The 17,353-nt window shown below is 37.1% G+C and overlaps 1 pseudogene; it reads left to right on the top strand.

Annotated features, from left to right (window-relative positions):
• Positions 1-14,335: 14,335 nt before the first annotated feature.
• Positions 14,336-15,447, top strand: LOC129501687 (heterogeneous nuclear ribonucleoprotein A3-like; annotated as a pseudogene).
• The last annotated feature ends 1,906 nt before the right edge of the window (positions 15,448-17,353 follow it).

Here is a 17,353-nt window from a genome sequence, read left to right as displayed (position 1 = left end):
CATGGGAAATAAAAGGGAGTGGTGAGGACTGCAGCAAACTGAAGAGCAATGCCTCTTAAAGTGAGCAGCAGCTACCCAATTGCAGACGGTTCCTTTATAAGAATGTGGGTAGAGGCTATCCATATCATCCGAATTATAGGAAAAGCCTATGATTTGGAAGATATGGATTTTATGGGAAAATCCCTTTTTAAGCACTGGCGATTAATTTCAAATTTTTAAAAATTCACAGAAGCTTTTCAAAAGAACACCTAGGCAAAACAGAGCATGACCCAAACAGTGAAGGAACAGATTTAAGCTCAAGCCACCATGTCGCCACCTCTGAAATGCACATTCATTCAACATGTACTGCCTTATGTCACCTCTTATTACTGTCTAAAACATGCAAACACACTCTGCAGCCAACCTGGCAGACTGGAATTCATCCACCCTCAGTGTGGCCTTGGGCAACCTCTCTGTGCCTTCCTTTCCTTCTTTGGGCAATGCAGATTAGTAACAGGGTTGTTAGGAAGGTTAACTGAGGTCCTATTGGTACTGCAACTACAATAAAGGCACAAGGTAAGTAATCACTGTAAGGTAGTTACTATTAAATCTTACATTGTTGTATTATAATTCACTGGATTCCTTCCCTGCCTCCTTCCTGACTAGACTTTAAAATGCCTCAGAGGTATCTGTTTATACAATATGACGACGCTTAACATGGTTTCTTTTAAGAAAAGGATCTCAGTATATTTTGAAGCCCAAAATATAGTAGAAATCTTAAAAGGAGATTTAAAGAAATTGACTGAAAATCAAGGTTAAGCGGCTGCCTGTCCTTGCCTTTGTTCTATGTATTTAAATCTACTGTAAGGCCAGCACATTGCACCAGTCCATGTCAGTTTGTTCTATGATCAGTTATAATGAATGTTTTCCAAATCCCAGATGTATAATTTCCTCTTTGATACATTCTATCCAGTTTGCAGTACAACAGACAGGAACTATTCATGTCCTTTTCTTTTCTCCTTTTGAAAAGACTAGGAGAGAGTTAGGGTTAGATAGAACAGTAGGGACATGTAGGGCAGCCTTGTGTGGCTGGAGCCCCTGGGTCTTTCTCACCTGCCTTTACTTAAATTGACGAAGGTTACATCACAAAAACCTGACAGGGTGCTTGTAAAAATGGAGCCATTATTATCCTCATTCTTTTCTTCCACTATAATCCTTGTTCTCTTTGAAAATAAAGAGTAGGTTCTAGAAAGGGAGTGTTACAAAATGGAACCCCATATTTCACAGCATGAAATTCAGAATTCTGAGACAGATAACACAAATAGAGTTTTACACTATAGACTAGGATAATGACTGTACCAGAGAACTTTGGGAGGTAGGCTCTAAGCATATAAAGTTAAAGGCATGTCTAAGTCCAATCTAAACTTCTCTCTTTCTCAAATTATATTTAAAATGTTGAACATAAGCATGTGTCACGAAGCAATCAAAACTCTTTTCCTAAGTATTAACGGGTCAAAAGTAGCAACAATGGAGCGGAGCCAGAGAAAGTAAAAATACGAGGTAATTTAAAATGTGCTATTAATACCAAGGTTTTTCAGAGGAGAATGTTAAAGTTAACAAAAAAAAAAAAGGAAAAAAAAAAACAGCCATGAACCCTGGACCACCTTGTTGTGTATGGCACATGGGTTATATGTGCATTTACATGAAGGGGGGGGAGTGGTGGCAGAGAATATGGAAAGGATGCAGCTATGAAAGAACTAGGGGTTTTGAAAGAAGCCAAAGAAGTCAGGGAGGTTGAATGAAGAATTATACAAATCATGTAGAGAAGCCTCTCTTGAAAATTTAACTTAGGAAAAGGTGAAATTTTAAAGAAATTAACTGTCCCAGAATTTACAGTACTAATTGTTTCTCTAAGTAAATACTCACTGATTGCCAACTCTGTTGCAGGCATTGGGCTTGATTTTGGAGAGAAAAATACACATGAGACGCAATATCCTTTTTCTAGAGGAGGAAAATGCAAATGAGACACAACCTGGAGGAGCCACTGAACGTATTCTATGTATCAGTGGGTGTTGGGAGTAAGCGTACAAAAAAAAAAAAAAAAAAAAAAGAGGGAGAGAAAAAAATTTAAGACTGGTTTGTTAGGAAAGGGAGGAGTGGACAGAGGAGAAAGGGCTTTACGTGCATTAACTCTTGAACTGAGTGGGTGCTGCTAGGCAGATGGCAAATGAAAGGTATCGCTTCATAAAATTAATCACTTGAAATGATTATTTTGCTTCCCTTTCCACAAATTCTAAAGCCCGTGCCTGTTAAGTTATGGGGAAATTCATTTATGCTCTTGCATGTTGCAGCAATTATATTCTTTATATCCTAATAATCACACTTAGTTTTAAGGAAACAATGGCGAGTACTTTGCAAAACATATCCAATAGTAAAACTACCTTGCTCTCTAATAAACCCCAACAGATCCCCAAACTCAGAAAAAAAAAAGTCAAACACTGAAGAATTAGGCTGAAAATGATTCAGAAGAATGTAGATTGGACCCTCCCCCTCAAGATGAAATCAATCCTAGCTAATTTAAACAGGAAGGCATCTATTGAAAAAATATTAGATATGTTGCAGATTCATTGGAAAAGTTGGGAAAAGAGACACATAGAGATGTAGCCAAGAATAATGCCACAAATCAGGCCTCTGACCTGGTGGACCAGAGCCCCCTGACTGCTGTCTCAAGATACAGACCTTGCAGCTTGCACTATCAGCGTTGCAAGCCCTCAGCACCGGACACAAGCAGTGACAGCACTGCTCTGGCCACCACTGAGGTTCAATGCAACAAGGCAACTCCTACTGCTGACAAGAAAGAACTAGATACTAGGGTGCCCTGTATTCTAGGATGACCATATCTGACATGATCATATGTCTCTGTCCTAGCTACAAGGGGGGCTAACAAAGGATCTAATGTGTTCACCTTCTATAATGGAAAGTGGTTATGCCCCTTCCAAAACACATAAGGAAAAGGCCATTCCCATACTTAGGAATGGGGTTCGAATGCTGGTTGACAAAGTGGAATGGCAGGCTAAGAGGTAGTTTTCTCTAGCAGAAAGAATACGGAATTTGATGTCTGCCAAATCTCGACTTGAATATATCCTCTGCCTTTTATTAGGTATGTGACAACTGCTCTGAGATTCATTTTCCACATCAGTAAAACCAGGAAAACAATGTCTACATTTCTGATTTCAGGGAAGAAACACACACACACACACACACACACACACACACACAATTTGGAACTGATTAGCCTAGATTTTTATCTCTTGGCATCTTTTAAAATAGGAGAGAGATTTCATTTACTATGAAATATTGATGTCTTATTTTTGCCTAATTAAAGAGGATGAATAAAAACAACTTGCAAACTCATTTCTAAAAGATTCAGATCCACTCAGGAATCATAAAGGGATGCGAAATGAAGTGGTCTTTATGCCAATCACCTGGCATTAGGAGTTTCCAAAAAAATCAAAATTTTGCCCCCCCAAAAAATAAATAAAAATTTTTAGAAAGCCTAGTTGTAGGAGAGAAGGGGCATCCTCGGAGAAAAGATAGGAGAGAATCTGTAGAGTACTTGCACGTCCTCCTTTCTCTTTTGTCCTTTGTGGGAGTAGACAGACATCTCACAGGCAGCTCATTATACAGCTAACTGTTTGCTAAGCACCAAGGCCTGCAAACAATTGGGAATAGGGCAAAGTTTACTCTCTTCAATTTCTCCGTAAGCTGAAGCTTCATGGTAGGGGCTCTGAGGCTTTCTGAGGGCACAGCACAGGCTACAAAAATGTCAGGCAAGGATAGGTGGTGACCACAAGAGCCCACACAGAGACTACCCATCAGGGATTTTGAGGAACAAGCAGTGGCACCATCTGCAAGGGTTTCTCAGTTAGGAGGCCACAGAGAGAATGCCCCTAGCCACCCATGCCTATCTCAAGTGCCATACCAGGGAAAAGGCACTTAGAGACCAGCTGCCTCAAATCTTATCAAGCAGCCAGTTGTTAGAGGGAGAAGAGTGATGGCCAACTAGTGAGGTGCCCCAAACTGCTCACAAAGAGCATGTGGCCCCTTATATGGGGAGTTAGTCTTTACCTAGATCCCAGACTTCAGCAAACACAGGTCTAAGGGAATGCAGACCATTACTCCTCCACTGAAAGGAGACATTGACCATAATAAATACTGAATATGACTTGAAACAAATTATCTGAATGTATTGAGATACTTATACTGTAAACATCAAGGTTTTCTACTCTCTAGTCTTTATCAATGGATAGCAGAACAGAAAATAATGCTGACAAAATCTTGAAAAAAACTGAATATTACATATTTGCATATTGCTGAGTTGAGACTGTTCAATGTACTGTTTTTTATAATTCATATCATGTGTGCAGGAGGCTGGGAAGGGAGGGGATATATGGGGGGGGACAGAAACAGAAACAAAAACAAAAACAAAAACTAAAGCCAGTCAGCCATCACTGAAATGAGTAAATCTCATCTAATAGAATGGATTTTATCTAGTACTTGAACAACTTCCAATTCCAATTTTAAAAAAGATCTAAGAAAATGTTTTCATGGGTACTAAATAAACCTATCATTCAATGCCCTTCCCGGGGGGGGGGACTATCATACCTCAACCTTGTATCTACCTCAGTAGAACCCTCATTATGATTAAGCTGAACTCTCGATTTTTAGCTAAGAGCTACTCAAATCTTGACTGGCAGAGTTGTTTATCCCAATGTACTGCTAATAATAATCATTAACTTTAATAACAGCAATAATTTCCACTATTCAATGCGTCTTTCCTCTAAGAAACTCAAAACAACTTCACATCTATGTTATTTGTTCACAGGCATCCCTGTGAGTGCTGAAAAAGAACAGAAAGTATATTGATTGCGCTATAGAAAAAGATCCAGTGAGGTTAAGTGTTAGATCAAGGTCACAGAGCTGGTCTGAGGCAGATCCATGATAGATATTGCTAAGGGTAACCACATAAACTAGAATTGAGCTAAACCCGGGGATAATAGATTTGATAAAGGCCTACATCTCTGAAGCAGAGAGACTGGACCTTTTCAACAGAGTCCTGAAATCTTTGCCTGGGTAGACCTCAATCTCTCTTTCTAAAGGAGCCTTAAACCAGCCCATTGGTCCCTATGTCATCTTCCTTTCTTTAAGCTGTTAAGATTGTAGGGCCTTCCTGGTCTGCATCAAGCTAGATGTTTGGGCCAATACAATGGGCAATTTTGCTCCCCAGGCTTCTGACTACAAGTACTTGCCTGCTAATGAAGTATTTATTCAATCAAAGGAAATTATTTTTTTTATCACAACATTTGAAGATCACAAAGTTCCCACAACATGTGATCATTGTAAAATTGCTCTAACAGTAGTTTAATAAAAAAGATATTATCTATTGGCTAATGTACATTGATCTTTGCCTTTTCTATTTGACCCCACCTGCCCTCATATCGCCACCATGCACACTGGCCGTGTCAGATACTTGCTTCAGGCTAACACTGTTGGTTTCCTGGGACTGTTACCAAGATCTCCTTGAATATGTTTTTGTGTCAAGCTCTTGCCCATTATTTACCAAAATCTACACTTTCAACTCCATTATTTTGCCACTTGCCTCATTTTTTTAAAAGATTTATTTATGTTATGTATGTACTTATTTTAGAGAGAGAGTGAACAAACAGGGGGAGGGGCAGAGGGAGAGAAAAAGAGAGAGAAGCAGACCCCTCACTGAGCACAGAGCCTTATGCAGGGCCTGAGATCCTGATCTGAGCCAAAATCAAGAGTTAGACACTCAACATACTGAGCCACCCAGGCAACCCTCCACTTACCTCATTCTTATTTCTATAATTCAATATGGAAAATGTTAGCCAAGAGCTACATTTTCTAAAATACAACACAGGTTATTTGAATACAAATTTTAGTAAGAATTTGAGTATGTTGGCAAATTACTGGAACAGTTTTCTCCTACAATGGGTTCTCACAGAGAAGATCACCTTAGCTTTATTTACTAAAATAAAGAACTCCTTCTAAATCCCTGCCAAGATAGTCAATGCATTTCCTCCATTAAAAAAAAAAAAAAAAGGAGCTCCCCCAAGTGTTCCTAGAGTTTAAAAAGCCACTCTCCATAAACATCTGTCTTCCTTACATGGTGGCATCAGTGTAGGGTAAATGGAGGGAAATGAAGTCCATGGAGCTCCCCCATCTTCTAGTGACATAAAAGTAGGTGCCAGCAAAGAAGCCATGTGCCATGTTTATGAGTTGTGCTACTTGGGAATGTCATTGTCTGCTGTGATGTTATTAACCAAGTCATACTTGGTCATGTTAAGCAGTCAAGAGGCAGTATCCCGTTCCACCCTACCCTAAAGGGAGCTGAATTTATCTTCTTACATATTATTCCCTATGAAATTTCCTCCATCTATTTTTCTCCTGAATTGCATAGAGGCATGTAGGGAAAAGCAGCATTTAGGGAAAATAGTTCCATGTTCTGGTTCTGGTTCGTCCTTAACTCACTGAGAATCAGTTTCTTTAACAGCACAATGGAGGCAATAATACCCACTCTATCTCTCTTGGAGGGCTATAAGAATAAAACAAAATGATGCAAAAGTGCTTGGTGTACCATAAAGAACACTCAAACAATTCACACATACAGCACTGATTTTTTTTTTTTCAAAGCACTCTAAGAATACATTTACTCTCTTTTCTCAAGTAGTGAACAGCACCTTTCAAACCCTAATAAATGTCAAGGTTATAAAGGTACAATACCATTTGTAAAGTTCAGCTTAAAGGTAAACAGGGCAGCTTATTAGCATCTGTAAGAACTGCAAGTTAATTTTAACCTAATAAATATCCTGAAGATACTCATAAGAAGATAGTCCGTGATGCCAAGGAAACGTGTCCTTTAGATTAATGGGTAAATTAAACTCAACTGGTTTCTTGGGCGGGCTGCTAGTTCACAGTTTTTGCAAACTTCTATGATCCCACTATCTCCAGCAACAGACTCTGTCTAGTAGGTAAGTGAACTTTGAAGTCAGACAGCCTAGATTCAAATTCTTCCTCCCACATACTAGTTCTGTGATTTGGGGCAAAGCAAATGATGTCTCTATGCTTCTATTTCTTTACCTGTAGGATAAGTAAAATGATAGTGCCTGCTTCATAAGGACATTATGTAGATTGAATGAAACAAAAACATGAAACACCTGGCTTAGTATTTGATCTATAGTAACATGACATAAAATCTAGCTATTAATACCATTAATAATGATGATTATAATTGCTAATAATTACATTATTAGGGCATATTTGTGCATCAGGGATCTTCATAATCATTTTAATATTGAGTGACCTAATATATAAGCATCAGTCATGCCAGAAGGGAGCAAGTTGTTTCGGCACAGAGAAACATAAACAGGACAATTTTTCATCACCGGGTTTGCTTTGGATAGGCATAAGCTAGTTACAATCATTCCTTATGCATCTTTTTTTCCCCTTTCAGTTATAATTGTATAATTGTCCAATGTGACAGAACTTTCAGAAATTTCCAAGCAATAAAGTAGGATTCTGGTTTTGCATGCAAACAAGAAAGATACAAAAAAAAATATATAAAATAAAGTTTAGGAGAAGCCAGGAGTCGGGAACACGTTCACAATTATATACTACAAGTCACACAAGCTTTCCGACCACAGTGCCCACATTCTATGCTGTAAGTGACAAAAGTCACTAGTCAGGCAATGGAAGGCACCGATCTGTCATGACTCACAGAGTTCAAGTTATGTACAAGCATGGTATCCCCTCCCACAGGAGCACTCCCACACGCAGTCACACACATCAGGCAGAGATAATCAACAACTAGATGTCTGAAGATAAGCAATCTGTCCCTTCTTCAGAAAATAAAAAGGATGGGGGCCTGGGTGGCTCAGTCGGTTGAGCATCTGCCTTTGGCTTGCATTATGATCCCGGGGTCCTGGGACAGAGCCCTGAGATGGACTCCCTGCAAAGCCGGGAGTCTACTTTTCTCTCCTTCTGCTCCTCCCCCTGCTCACCTGAGCACTCTCACCCTCTCTTCTTTCTGTCTCTAATAAATAAATAAAATATTTTATTTATTTAATAAAAAATAAAAATAATTTTTAAAATCTTAATTTAAAAAAAATCTCTTTTTTTTTAATAGAAGAAAAGAGAAGAAAAAGGAACCAAAATTGTTTCCTAAATGTCCAGGTCTAGGAAAAGTATTCATTTGCCAAATAATGGGTGTCCTGAGGGGGAAAAAAATAACATTATATACTTATATTGAAATCACAGAAAAGTTTGTAGCAGGCATACTTGGGCAATTCTAAACTTTTCTCTGTTCCCGAAAAAAAATATTTCCTCTTTTAGTTAGGAATCTTTCCACATGCTGCTCCTCTATCTACAGTGCTTGCCCATCCCCATCCAACTCCTATTTTCTCTGGACTAACTTCTCTTGGTCCCTGACTTTGTAGCTTACATGTCCCTAGTACTGGCAAAACTGCTCATACTCTCCACGTCTGGATGTGGTGCCCTTGCTAAGTACTCACCTGCCTTGTAGCTCACCTGTGAGGCTCATTTTCACACCACCTCTTACCCACTTACTTGCCTATATCCCCCCTCTAGACAGAATGCACAGGGGAGGCAGGAGACACGACCAAACTGCTATTGTTGCATCCTAAGCACTTCACACAGTGCCTGGCACTTTGTAGATTCCTGTTTTATATTTGTGAAAAAAAATTTAAGTGCCCTCAAATTTCCAAATTGCAGCTGAGTAAGTGTAGCCATTATGTGCTCTGTAAATAATTTCATTGTTTCTCCTTTTTCAAACAAATACATAATATGCCATGTCATATAGTATGGCCTTCATTAAGGTTTTATATTTTTCATTGCCCACACCAAGAACCTAATTTAACAAATACTAAAAAATAAGCAATCAGACTTAGTTTTGTTTTTCCCTTTGATGGGGAAGTAAGTTCTAATTACTTTCAAGAGCACCTCAGTTATTTTTGCATTCTCAGATAGAAAAGGAGCCACTTATTCTAGGTTTTAGGCAAAAAAAAAATACATAATGTTAAAAAAAAATGGAATGGATTGAGAGGCAAACAAAAGCCCTGGCTCTGGTGTGTCTCCTCAAGACCTGGCTTCTGGTCTTAGCAACCTATGTGAACAGAAAGCTGCCTAACTTCTCTAATCGCCTCATATACAGAGTGATAAAATTCAGTCCAGCAATTTCAAAGAGGGAAACATTTGAATGTCATTAAAACAGAAAGGATACTCTTCTTCATGAACTTGGTTATTTGAATCTGCATAAAAATATGGAAACCTGGGGCCATAGAAAAATGTACTAAAGAGGAAGGAAGTCTGAGCAGCAATATCTTAGGTATAATAGGATGTGGAGGTTCACGTTGGTCCTCACCAGAGCAATATACAGACTGAGGGACAGGAGATCCCAACAATGCGTCTGTCTCTAGGGATGCTCACAACCCTGGGTGGTCCTTCTTATCCATAGTTCATTCGACACTAAGCTCTCCTCCATTCACATAGGTCAAGTGTTAAGATTGTGCTCATGCATTCAATTTAATCAAAGTTCAATAGACAAGAGTAAGGATTTTTAAAATCCCCACTAATCAATAAGCTAACTATGTTATTCCTGAATGGGATGCAATAACTGCCTTAGGTCTCTCAAATTCTCTTGGATCAATTACTCCTTTCAGTAAACAAAGCTGAATCCCTACATGAAACCAGTAGATCTCAACCTACAATGTTATAATGCCAAGACTGTTTCCCCCCACTTTACTTTGATATTTCTGCAGCTTATCATAAAGCAAAACAAAAAAAAAAAAAAGATAAACAACAGAACTTTTTGATGACTGCTCCTAACTGGCTTGTCTAGGAACCATCATCACTGACCTGCTCCTGATAAATATGAGTATTCTCATGCATAGAGGGGAGTAGTGAAGTGAGTTAGGAGTCAAAAACAGAGCACCTGGCACTCTTCTCAGAGAGCCATCAGCTATCTTGGAGTGTCCTTAGAACCCAGAGCAACTTACTTATTTGGAAGCAGGTCTGATAGAGTTGAATCTATCGGAAGTTAGGAGGTGTGATTTAGGACGATACATGAAAACCACGTCATCAAAACTCAGATCTGCAACCAGGCCACAAACACCAAAATCTCACCATAATAGATTAGGTCTTTGAATTAAAGCACTTAATTTCTCAACAAATTTCATAGTTTGATATTATTGAAATAGTAGCAGAAGGAACATATTTTAGGCATTTCTAGCCACTAATATAATAACATAAGTAAGCATATCAGATAAGATTCATTTACTTTGCAAGACTCTAGGACACAAAGTAATTAAATTTGGAACTTCCAAACTTCCAAAAGTTTCCAACTTTTCTTCATCTACTAAATCAGAACATACAGCTCCTACCAATTCCAACACCAGCACCACAACAAGATATTTCTGAGATCAGAGAAAGTGTCTTAAAGAGACCTATATTCCCTGTAGCATGTCCTTGGCATCAACATATCACAGGGAACCACAGCTCTCTGGGGCCACCTCTGGGTCTTCATATAATCCACATTTTAGGGAGTTCTATGGCAAAGCATAGTAGGAATTCCACTCAAAAAGAAGACTCAAAAAGCAGTGCTGCTGGGATCCTAATTTTTTACACAGGTTTTAGGGAAAATGTGATTTATGGTATTTTTTTAAGCTTTTACCATTTTTTATCATTTTATTTCATTTTTCATCATAAGTACTCTTTTTAATCCCTATCCTCAATTTCACCAATCCCCCCATACTACCTTTTAACATTTTTTATGATTTTTCTACATCTCTCTCCTACTTAGTCTCCATAGGTTTCAGACATGTGCCCAACAGGAAGGTAAACAAGTGATGGGCAACATGTTGAATTTGAGGTTGACTCTAACCTTCTGCAGCTAAGGTTCACTTATTACAACACACTCATCCTTCTTTTTCCCTCAGAATAAGCTCTTTTAAAAGTTCTGTCGATGTAGGAAGAGTGCCCACCTTACCAGTTTTCCAGAAAAATTACATTATGGTTGCATCTCAATTAGAATCCTTCCATAACTTATAAAAATGCACACAGACATAGAATAGAATGGCTTAATAGTCAATATAAAATGATAGAGGATGAAGAGGGGAGGCATTAGTAGGAGATGGAATCATTTAACTAAAAAGGGCTTGTTAATCAATGCTAAACAATGCATATATCTATCTCGAAAACAATAAGAAGCAATTTATTTTTATAAATAGAATTGGATTCAGAAGATAGATTGGGATGGGGCAACATGGGAGATTTATCTAAGAGAATCTCTTTCTTTTTCAAGTAAGCTCTATGCCCAATGTGGGGCCTGAACTCACAACTCTGAGATCGAGAGTCATAGGCTCTACTGACTGAGCCAGCCTGATGAGCACGGGGTATTGTATGGAAGTGTTGAACCACTACATTGTACACCTGAAACTATTACACTGTATATTAACTAACTGGAATGTAAATAAAAACTAAAATAATGATAACACACATTAAAATTAAAAAGGAACATAGCTAAATTTATATCAGATAAAATGGACTTCAAAAAAAAAATAAATAAGAAAACCCACCTGGCTTTCTAATGGACAGACTACCAACAGAATATGAGCCAATATTGATAAAATACATTAAATTCCTCTTAGAAAAATATGTCCTTTAATACAAAACAAGGTGGACAAAGCATTCCTTCTCATCTCCATTCTTGCAAAGAACAATGAGTCCGATTTTCAATAGAAACAATTCATGAGTTCCTCATCAATTTTTAAGAAAAATGACTATAGCTTTCAAAGATGATATATAAAAAATTCAATATATAGAAACATCAAAATAAGAAGCCATTATTAAATATAAATGGATATAAGTGGTTAAATTACCTTCCTGGATGAAATTGAAATAATCTTTCTACATATATTAGTTCAGTATATTTCCTAACATGCATTTAAATGACTGACATTTTTTCTAACAGTCATATCAATTCAACTCTTAAGTCTAGATCACTTAATGAAAAAAGTGTGTGCACTTACCATCTTATGTATATTTACATGAAAATATCTGTACAACTAAAGAAGCAAAAACATGTATAAGTTTACTTAAGTTTTCAAAATACATTATAAAAGAATAAAAAGAAGATCTTTCTATGCTCAGGTAAGCGGTACCATTAATAGGTCACAACTAGGACAAATAAGAAAATTCACAACTCCTGTTGTAATGATACATTTTTGAGCCTGTAAATATGAAAAGGATGTATTCTAGGTGATTTTCATATGGCTAAACACAGTGTGCCTCCTTGTGCTACTGAAAGTTTCATAAAATTTCTAACTACCTCTTCACTTCTCTTATAACTCTGGTCCTAACACAGTGATCCTTGGGCTCCTTTCTAATTCATAAAATGCTAATAAAGTCTATTCTTTAACCATTTCCCCAATACAGATAAAAAAATAAAATAAAACCATAATATCAGAAAGAATGAAACAGAAAGAAAAAACAGAATTGTCTGCTTCATGAATATAATAAATTCCTGATTTTGCTCTGCCTTCAGAATTTGTTCTATTTCTCCCTAAAAGCCTCCAATACCACCTCCTTCACCCAATTTCTAGTCAGTTATTTACTACAATAAAACAGGCATTGATGATAACATCAAAAAATATTTGTGATAAAATGAAAAGGTCTATTAGTTTTCTGTAGTTGCTGTAACCAATTATCACAAACCAAGTGGCTTAAAACAACAGAAGTTTATTCTCTCACAATTCTAGGGGCTAGAAATCCAAAATCAAAGTGTCAGCAGGGCCACTCTCCTTCCAAAAGCTCTAGGAGATATTATGTTCTTTGCCTCTCCTAACTTTAGGTAGCTATTGGCATTCCTTGACTTGTGTACCCATCACTCATCCTCTGTGGTCTACCTCCATGGCCATATTACCCCTTTTTTGTCTGTCTTCTCTATTTATTTCTTGTCATTGAATTTAGGGCCTATCTGGAAAATGGAGGATGACTTCCTTATCTCAAGATCCTCAACTTAATTTCAGTCACAAAAACCCATTTTACAAATAAGATAGCATTTGCAAATTTCAAGGGTTAAAATGTGGACATATCTTTTTAAATGCCATCATTCAACCCATGGCATAATAAGTGAAACATAGTTGATAGACACTATGTATTTGTATGTAATAAATATTAGTAGATAAAGTCATCATTACTTATACAGTCAATGGAAATTTAATGGATCTAGAGGAAAATAAAATAAACATGGATTAAATAGCTACTCTGTACCAGGCAGAGAAGGGATCCAGGTTTTGTGTAGCTTGGAGAACTATTTTTTAGAAAATAATATAAAATTATGAATACAAAATGCTGTGAAAATGAGTTTATATCTAGAATGAGGAAAGGATTTGTAATCAATTATAAAGTCTTAAAAAATCTGAAAACCCCCAAAAAATAATAAAATAAAAATAATTAATAAAAAAATAAAAAAATAAAAATCTGAAAACCTTATGAACAAAACAAAATCCAGGAAAATAACCTATTACTTTTACTACTATTATTAATTGCCACTTCTATCATACTTGCATAACACTTTTTCCCCTACATTTTGGGTTCAATATAGTAATAATTTGTATATCATTTTTTTTAAAAAAATGATAATTCAGTGTTTCCTCTAGCATGGCTAATGAGAATTTTTTTGTGTTATTGATAGCTTACAAGGTTTTTTCAAGCTTCAGTACAGAGGGAGTTTTATGTTTTTTTATGTTGTTTTATCTTTACTATAGTGTTTGATGTTTACTATAAAACCACAGTTTTATGGTGTTTTATGATCACTGTGGGCAAGCTCTGGAAGAATCTCAGCACTCTGATCTTTAATATATGCCTCACCCCATGGATGTGGCTAGGTCCTCCCCAGACCTATCCCATGGAACTAGCTAGGTCCTTCCTGCCTCTTGTGAGCTGGTTCTGGTTGGTAGAGAGCAGAAATGCTATAAACCAAGACCTTCAGAAGCTTCTGATCCAGACAGGGAGAGAATACCTTTTGTTCAGATCCTCTGGATGAACAATGAGTTCTACCAAGATGAGATTTTCACAGAGGACATGGGTAGATGTGGAGATGCTGGTGACCCAGAACCACCCACAGTCCCAGAACTACTACCTAGAGCATGATCTGCACTTCCTCTTCATATCCAAGGGGGAGGGTACACTGGAATTGAAAAGGACCTGTGCACCCATATTGAACTCGAGTTGGAAGAAGCGAGTCCATTCTCAAATGGAGGGCCATGACCCAAAGGAAACAGAGCAGTTGAGAAAACTGTTTATTGGTGGTTTGAGCTTTGAAACTACAGATGATAGTTTAAGAGAACATTTTGAAAAATAGGGCACACTTATAGATTGTGTGGTAATGAGAGACCCCCAAACAAAACTTCTAGGGGTTTTGGTTTTGTGAATTACTCTTGTGTTGAAGAGGTAGATGCAGCAATGTGTGCCCGACCACACAAGGTTGAAGGGCGTGTAGTGGAACCAAAGAGAGCTGTTTCTAGAGAGGATTCTGTAAAGCCTGGTGCCCATCTAACAGTGAAGAAAATTTTTCTTGGTGGTATTAAAGAAGATACAGAAGACTGTATCTTTGAGAGACTATTTTGAAAAGTATGGCAAAATTGAAACCATAGAAGTTATGGAAGACAGGCAGAGTGGAAAAAAGAGGATTTGCTTTTGTAACTTTTGATGATCATGATACGGTTGATAAAATTATTGTTCAGAAATACCACACCACTAATGGGCATAATTGTGAAGTGAAAAAGGCCCTTTCTAAACAAGAGAGGCAGTCTGCTGGATCACAAAGCAGTCGTGGAAGTGGATCTGGCAACTTCATGGGTCGTGGAGGAAACTTCAGAGGTGGTGGTAATTTTGGCCATGGTGGAAACTTTGGTGGAAGAGGAGGCTATGGTGGTGAAGGTGGTGGCAACCGAGGTAGTTATGGAGGAGGTGATGGTGGATATAATGGATTTGGAGGTGATGGTGGCAACTATGGTGGTGGTCCTGGTTATAGTAGTAGAGGAGGCTATGGTGGTGTGGACCAGGATATGGAAACCAAGGAGGCAGATATGGTGGTGGTGATGGAGGATATGATGGTTACAATGAAGGAGGATATTTTGGAGGTGGTAACTATGGTGGTGGTGGGAACTACACTGATTTTGGAAATTATAATGGACAACAGCAATCAAATTATGGACCCATGAAGGGGAGCAGTTTTGATGGAAGAAGCTCGGGCAGTCCCTATGGTGGTGTTTATGGATCTGGTGGTGGAAGTGGTGGATATGGTAGCAAAAGTTTCTAAAAAAATTTCAGAAGAAAAGGGCTACAGTTCTTAGCAGGAGAGAGAGAGAGGAATTGTCAGGAAAGCTGCAGGTTACTTTCAGACAGTCGTCCCAAATGCATTAGAGGAACTGCAAAAATCTGCCACAGGAGGAACGATGATCCATAGTCAGAAAAGTTACTGCAGCTTAAATAGGAAACTCTTCTGTTCAGGACTGTCATAGCCACAGTTTGCAAAAAGCTGCAAGAAAGTGCAGCTATTGATTAATGCAATGTAGTGTCAATTAAATGTACATTCCTGAGGTCTTTTATCTGTTGTAGCTTTGTCTTTCTTTTTCTTTTCATTACATCAGGTATATTGCCCTGTAAATTGTGGTAGTGGTACCAGGAATAAAAAATTAAGGAATTAAAAAAAAAAAAGAAAAAGAAAAAAGAAAAGGACCTGTGCAAGTTGAGGTCTGGAGCTTCAGTTTCATGAGTTTCACCTTAAATTCACTTCTGGAGTCAGGTATTTTATATATATTTATATAGATATATTTAATTACTTTAAATGTTTAAATTGGTCATTTAAATTAGTTTGAAGTATAAGATTATAAATACCAGTAAGATATTGATATATTACTTATATTATCGGGGAGGATACAAGAATTGATATATTACTTCCAAGTTACAGTTTTGTAAAATTTGAAACATAAGTTATTGAGTCTGAAAAGATATGATTAGGCTCTGAATTAACCTATGAAATCTACTAGAGAAATAAATCTATAAGCCTACTAGAGAAATAAATAAGATCACTTCCTCTACTAATAAATAAACAAGTACAACATCCATACCTTAACATATATGGACATATGATTTAATATAGCATTAGTTTTATTTAACACTGAATAAATATCCATCAGAATATCTGCATACCAACTAGGAATATGCTCTTCATATAATCTTTTGCCTATCTCCAAAAAAAAAAAGTGTAGCCTATATACCATAAACCTGATCATAGAATAAGAAAAAAAATACTGAGAATAACAAAATACTATTTAAAGTCCTGTCTTATAACAGTTCATTTAGGCATACAAGGTACACAATTCAGTATCTAAGAATAAACTAGTAATCTGCTTTATGTTAAAAAAAATGGAAACAGCATTCTGAGATACAGCTGCATAGACTATATGATGAATATTCAACATATGAGAAACTGACAAATTTATCTTTACTCCATCATTAAGCATTTTTTTTTGTTTTTGTTTTTTGTTTTTTTTTGTTTTTTGACAAGCTGGGTATTCATCCCATTAAGGGTCTTTTTTGTGTGCATTCTTTTTTATCTAATGCTTGCTCATGCCCTTTCCTGACATCCTACAAGACTAACCTTTTCTTTTCCAAATATCTGATTACCCATATTGTTAGAAACTCATACTCAGAAAATTCTTTTTAATGAGAGGAAGACAAAACCTTGGTCAAAACTCTCATTCCACTACCTAAGTTCAATTGAATAGCTTTTCCTTCAGCCCACCTTAAAAAAAAAAAAAAAAAAAAAAAAAACAGAGAGAAAATCCGTCATAAATGTTTTTCATTAGCAAAAATATATTAACTATTTTCGCTCACCCAAATTCCATCTCCTTTAAATTTTCAGATTACCCCTAATTCAGGAAAAGAGAAGTCCCTGTTTTATAACAGAGCCTCCCACGTCAAATTCCATATTCCCTACGTAAATTATTCTTCTCATACATCTTTTACTATTGTATACAAGGCAAAACATTTGACTGGGAGACTTCATTCAGTTTTAGATCACTCACTAAAATGACATTCACCTAATAATAGCTCATTGAAATCAGTGTCCAAAATGGATTCCTGGTGTTAAGGTGGAAAACAACACAGGTAATAGGATTAAACTCTGATCTCTAAAATCCCTAGTCCACCACACTCACTGAGAAGCTTACTCTGAGATTTTTCTGGAAACTGCCGAAATTTGGCA

Source organism: Nyctereutes procyonoides, unplaced genomic scaffold (assembly GCF_905146905.1).
Source record: "Nyctereutes procyonoides isolate TBG_1078 unplaced genomic scaffold, NYPRO_anot_genome, whole genome shotgun sequence".
Lineage (NCBI taxonomy): Eukaryota > Metazoa > Chordata > Mammalia > Carnivora > Canidae > Nyctereutes > Nyctereutes procyonoides.
Note: the sequence above shows the minus strand (reverse complement) of the source record. Positions and strands in the feature narration are given on the sequence as shown.